Source organism: Nannospalax galili, unplaced genomic scaffold, assembly GCF_000622305.1.
Source record: "Nannospalax galili isolate Female #2095 unplaced genomic scaffold, S.galili_v1.0 scaffold381, whole genome shotgun sequence".
Taxonomy (NCBI): domain Eukaryota; kingdom Metazoa; phylum Chordata; class Mammalia; order Rodentia; family Spalacidae; genus Nannospalax; species Nannospalax galili.
The window spans coordinates 1,573,860-1,580,212 of NW_008347312.1; the positions used below are offsets into that span (position 1 = coordinate 1,573,860).

At 48.8% G+C, this 6,353-nt stretch overlaps 1 protein-coding gene across 2 annotated transcripts in view; it reads right to left on the reverse strand.

The window, feature by feature from the left end:
• Eef2k (eukaryotic elongation factor 2 kinase) overlaps nt 1-6,353 on the reverse strand; it is an 84,166-nt gene that overhangs the window by 76,697 nt on the left and 1,116 nt on the right. The window lies entirely within an intron of this gene.

The following is a 6,353-nucleotide window of genomic DNA, read 5'->3' on the forward strand; positions in this document are numbered from 1 at the left end:
GGAAAATTTGGATATAAATATTTACTAGTATTCATAGACACCTTCTCTGGATGGACTGAGGCCTACCCAACCAAGCATGAGACTGCTTATGTGGTAGCCAGGAAGCTTATCGAAGAGATCCTGCCCAGGTATGGTTTCCCAACTACAATCGGATCAGATAATGGGCCAGCCTTTGTCTCTCAGGTAAGCCATGGAATAGCCACTGCACTGGGGGCCAATTGGAAACTACATTGTGCTTATAGACCCCAGAGTTCAGGACAGGTAGAAAGAATGAATAGAACTCTAAAAGAGACCTTAACCAAATTAGCTTTAGAGACTGGCGCAGACTGGGTGGCTTTCCTCCCCTTTGCCCTTTTTAGAGTAAGAAACACTCCATACCAGATAGGTTTGACCCCCTTTGAAATCATGTATGGAAACCCCCGTCCCATGATACCTAGCCTCCAAGCTGACCTAGTATTGACCTTTGGAGACCAGGACATACTGGACTCACTCCAACGGTTGCAGTTAACCCACCAACGGGTCTGGCCGCAACTCAGGGCTATATATGAAGCCGCTGTTCCCCCGCAACCCCACAGGTTCAGGCCTGGTGACTGGGTCTTCATCCGCAGACACCAATGGAAAAATCTCGAGCCAAAATGGAAGGGTCCCTTCGTGCTCCTCTTGATGACTCCCACCGCACTCAAAGTGGATGGCATCGCAACTTGGGTGCACTACTCCCATGCAAAACCTGCTGACCCATTTGCAGTCCCAGAGGATTTCAAAGGAGACACCTGGAAGGCATCCCGACACCCTTCAAACCCGACACCCTTCAAACCCGCTCAAGCTTCAAATCCGGCAGGACACCTCCTGCTAACCTGTCTGCTGGTGACTGGGCCCCTCCCGACGAGAAGCTTAAATCCCCATGCACCAGTACAAGTGACTTGGACGTTGGCTAACATGGAAATGGGAAAGGCAGTGTCAACTCTGACTGAGGACCATCCACCTAACACCTGGTGGCCCCCCGCTTGATGTTGACCTCTGTACCCTAGCGGATGGGCTGTATGACACAGGCCTGGATGGAAAAACTTTGGGGTATGAAGACTCCTCGGCAGGCTATAATTGTAAATTCAAATCAGGGGTTAGAAACCTACGAGCTAAAAGTTTCTATGTCTGCCCAGGACCTCATGTTAAACCAGGGTGTGGGGGGCCCAACACTATTATCGCCAACACTGGGGATGCAAAACAACTGGGGAGGCATGGTGGTTAGCAACCGCCCCAGGGGAGCTCATTACTGTCAGGTGAAACCAGACGGGGACACCATGCCAGACCGGTTCAGGTAGCAATCCCTCACATTGCAATCCCTTGCTCATTAGGTTCACTGATAAGGGGAAAAAGGACAAAGGATGGGGAACAAGCAGACCTTGGGGGCTGCCTTATGGCTCACTCAATGGTTATGATACGGGACTCTTATTTTCTCTCCAACGACAGGAAACCCCCAAAACAGCCGCAATTGGCCCAAACCCTGTCCTGGTCCCGGGGGCAGGTCCTTCCTCAGTGGAGAGTCCGCTAACTGAACTCACTACTCAGTTTAAAGTCGAGACCCCCATGGTTCATTCTTCCCTGCATTCTTCCCTAATCCAACCTCGGGCTGGCCAAGAGAGCTTAATAAGACTATTAGATCGGGCTTACTTCTTTCTAAATGCCACCTACCTGAGCCGGGCTGTCTCCTGCTGGCTGTGTTATGACACCGCCCCTCCCTATTACGAAGGAGTTGCAGTGCAAGGTAACTATACAATTAGCCCAAATGACTCACGTTGCAGGTGGTCTTCCAAGGCAAGCCTCTCCCTAGGGAGAATTACAGGCTCGGGGACCTGTATAGGAAGAGTTCCCCCCTCATACTCCTTTCTATGCAACCAGACCCTTTCAGTTAATGCGTCAACTCAGTGGTATTACATTCCTCCCAATTATTCCTGGTGGACCTGCTCTACAGGGCTGACACCCTGGGCTCAATCACAAGTAGTCAATGCAACAGGCTTCTGCATGCTCACCCTGCTGTTCCCCCACTTAGTATATCATTCAGATGAGGAATTCTTGCAGCTTTACCTACAACAAGATCAGGTCCCCTGCGTGTAAAGATGACCCCTGTAGTTGCAGCCATGACTCTTGCGACTCTATTAGTTACGGGAATAGCTTCAGGAATAGGCAGGGGAGCCACTGCCATCATACAAGGCAATGCTCAATACACTGACCTACTCACCAGCTTGGATGCTGATCTCCAGCGTTTAGAGGAATCCATAAGTCAGCTCCAAGATTCCGTTAGCTCATTAGCAGAAGTGGCCCTGCAGAATCGGAGAGGGCTGGATCTCCTCTTCCTACAGCAAGGCAGGCTGTGTGCCGCTCTGAAGGAAGAATGCTGCTTCTACCGAGACCATTCATGAGTTATAAGAGAGAACATGGCCAAGATCAGAGAGGGACTAGATGCCAGACGTAAACAGAGGCAGGAAATGCAGGGGTGGTTCGAATCTTTGTTCAACAAATCCCCATGGCTGACTACCCTCATCTCCACTCTCCTAGGCCCTCTCATAATTCTGTTTCTGATACTCACTCTAGGGCCATGCATTCTTAATAGACTAGTGCAGTTCATAAAAGACAGGTTAGGCACCAACCAACTCATGGTGCAGAGACAACAAGCTTATATGCCCCTTAGGACAGACCTCCCAGACACTTATGAACTGACTGTCCGGAACTCATGATGGGGTTCCCCAGCTACAAGACAAGGGGGGAATGTAGGACCCGGAGATCCTCTTCATTCAACCCCTCCTGAAACCCCCCTGGTTGTTCTTTTCAGCTTCTGTATAATGCTTGAAATGCCCGCCTGCTGCTACTCCTCCCCCTGCTGTTCCCCTTCCAGGAAACTATAGATTAGATAAGCCTTGGCATGGACACTGCCCTATAGAGTAAAAATGAAGACTCCTGACCACACAGATGGCCAGCACATTCCACAACCCTGAGAACAGCACCCACCAATAAAAAACCTCCATGGCCGCATCCTGTGTTGGCGTGCACAGGATTCTTGGACCAACCATAAAATGACACTGTTATTCCCCTCCTCCCTTTGTCTCTAACCTATAAAGAGCCCCTTCTTCCCCCACCTGGGCTCTCAGCACGGATCTGTCATATTGATGCGGTCTGAGAGCCCGAGCTTGAGCCCGAATAAACCATAAACCTTGCTTTTGCATTTTGGTGTGTTGAGTCCTCGGTGGTCTTTTTGGGGTCCTGTGGATAAGGTATAACAAAAGGAATACAGAGGATAGTGACAGAGAGCAGGACATAAGTTTCCATGCATTCCAAGGACAGAGAGAAATCAGCTTCCTGGCCGGAGGGAACAGCAACCTGCTTTGGAAGGCCAGAGCTAAGTCAACATTCACTCTGCTGAAATGCTCAGAAGGTGCAGAGCACCCTGGACTCTGTTCACACAAATCTGTCACTGTACACCAGTTCGCTTATTATTTTAGAAATCAGGAAAGACATTTTAGAACACAAAGTAGAAAAGACTCATTATAGCCTCAACGAACATCATGCATAAAAGGGCTTTAGATTTTAATGTTGAATCATTTGCTAGGCACCATCTTTTGTGTCCCCAGGACACAGTGTACTCCTGGCAGGTTGCACCAGGGATACGGCATGCCTCGCTTCTCACACTGTGCTCTGTGTTTACACAGCCCTCCCCATGGCCAGGCCATGTGAGCATTTGGCAAGGAGGACATGTCTCATTCCTCCAGTCGCAGCCCTGAGCACCACACGTGCGGTATGAACACCAGGGGGCTGGGTGGCCCAGTGGCATGGCTGAGACACTGGGGGGTAAAGCCTAGATCATGAAAAACCTGAAAAAGACTAGGATCTGGATAAACAAGGTGTTTGGGATGAACAGATCTGAGTCCTGACTCTGCCATGGCTAGCTGAGCAATGCTGGGGTTACTTAGCTACTCTGAATCTCAGTTTTCTCCTCTATCAAGTTCCTTCACCTCACAGAAGGGAGCAGAGCACATGAGGTGAGAAATGGGCTAGGAAAAGCCACTGTGAAATAGATGGCTAATTCTCTGATGAATTCATGCTCACTTGCCCAGTAACTGACTACATTTCCCAGTAATCTCCTGCACCTTGGAGGGACCATGTGACTGGATCTGAGCCAATGGAATGTGGGCAGAAATCACTTTGCACCCAGCAGCTCACTTTCCATACCCTGGCCAGTGTCCCCTCTACCTATCCTGGGTAGAGCCAGCTGGTGGCATTTTCTATATTGATTACAGAGCACCTGCTATGAACAGAGCACCTTCTCTGAGTTTCATAGAGGATACAGGCTCCCCCACCCCGCCTAAGTTTCCAATATACCATGCCCTCCTCCCCCTTGGCAACTTGGTCCCCTGGCCAAGTGATCCATTCCTCCATCAGATCTCAAGTGGCATGGCCCTTCTTTCAGGAAGCCTCCTCTGAATCCCAAGGGAAAGGCACTATTTGCTATAAGTGGGAAGACTGAGGAACAGAGAGGTTTAGTGACATCCCCAAATCACACAGCTACAAAGCTGGTGAGTTAGATTTTGAAGTTAATGCTGGCTGAACCCAGGGCTTTTAATATAGTCACCACTTTCTGCCTCAACATACCCATCAGTGGCTTATAGCCTCCTCTGGGATCTAGAAATGCAAATTTGGAGCCTAGCTCCAGACCTCCCAACTCTCTAGTGGGTCAGCAATCGGAGGTAAAAGCAAGTCCTCCTAGGGCTGTTGATGTGCCCTGAAGTTAGAACCATGGTGCATACCCACCTCTGACTCTTCAGCCGTGTAAAATGATTCTGAATTTTACTGCTTGCAGTGCACTAGTGACTCACTCCTTCCTTTACTGGAATCTTGTAGTCTATCCATGGGGCACTAGATGCAAGAGTTTACCCCAACTCTTTTTAACAATTATTTTGTGTGTGTGTGTGTGTGTGTGTGTGTGTGTATCTGTGTACCTGTTTATATGTTTGCAGATTGCCTTGTGTGGTGTTCCTAAGCCACATTACAGTTATGCCTGAATAAAGAAACATTTTGACTCTCCACTTTCATTTTAAGGCCAAGAGGGGCCCTGAACTGAGAATGTGTTCCTTCAGATGTCTCACAGAACTGTGCTCTCAAGTTAGGCTTCACTCATTCTTTTACTGAAATATATCGCCAGCATGAATTGGGGAAGTAGAAGCTAGGATCCACCCTTATCTAATCAAAGAATATTGCCCTTTGAGCCCTAGACTTAGAATCACACACACAGTATCAAGCAGACCTCTCAATGTTTCTCATTGTTGCAATGAGAAAAATGCACAGCTTCCAGTGCTTTGATATGTAAATCATTCATATGTAAATTTATTCATATTCTATTTTACACTATCTTGGGTGGAGGGCAAGAAGGGGTCCTGAGGGATTAAGGTCTTAGCCCAGGTCACAAGAGGAGCCCATGGCTCACTGAGCTTGTTTATATTATAAACTATAACTTTTTGCTTGCAAAGTTAGGTAAGAGTCATTAGTCCAGAATAAGTCCATACTGTGGAGGTCATCCCTATACTGATGCAGACCATGATAGAGTGCTGGCTCTCTTGGAGTAGGACAGGCACTTCATGTCTCAAATACCAACCATCCCAGAGCAGACCCTGCAACACTGTAAACTCTCCTGGAAGTGTTCTGGGCTCCTGGGGTAAGGACCCCTGCTGGTAGACCTCACCTCCCTCCACACCAAACCTTTGTTTACACCCATCCACCCAGCTGCTGCTACTTTGCTTCCTGCGCTGATTATGAAGTTTTTCTGCTTCAGAAGGAAGAAGAAACAGTGACTCCCAAAGAAACCTGAGCAACTCCACGTCCTCCACACTGTTCCCAGAGTCAGAGTTGATAGCTGCTAGCGGTACAGAAGCCAAGATCTCCTTGGAGGGATTCTGACCACGGCAGGATAAAAGGTCTAAAAATATTCTGTATGTGAAACTGCCTGGCCAGAGCACGTACAGGGGAGATACAGCGAGTGCCCACAAACCTTCCTAAGAACTTAGTAGAACTCCATTCTTCGCAGAAGACAGTCAAGGATTCCCAGGGAAAGTGAAGGGGAAGGGAGTCCTCCCTGCTAGCTCCTGGCTGTCCTCTCAGCCCCCAGAGAACTCCTGCCCGGCAGTAAAGGGGGAAACAGCAGATGTCAGGGGTCCAAGTTTGAACCCGGCTTGCTAGCATCTTTCCTCACACAGCTCAAACACTGCATCTTTCCTCACACAGCTCAAACACTCGAAGCCTTCCCCAAACCTCACCTCCCACAATCTCTCCTCTCTCTCTCTCTCTCTCTCTCTCTCTCTCTCTCTCTC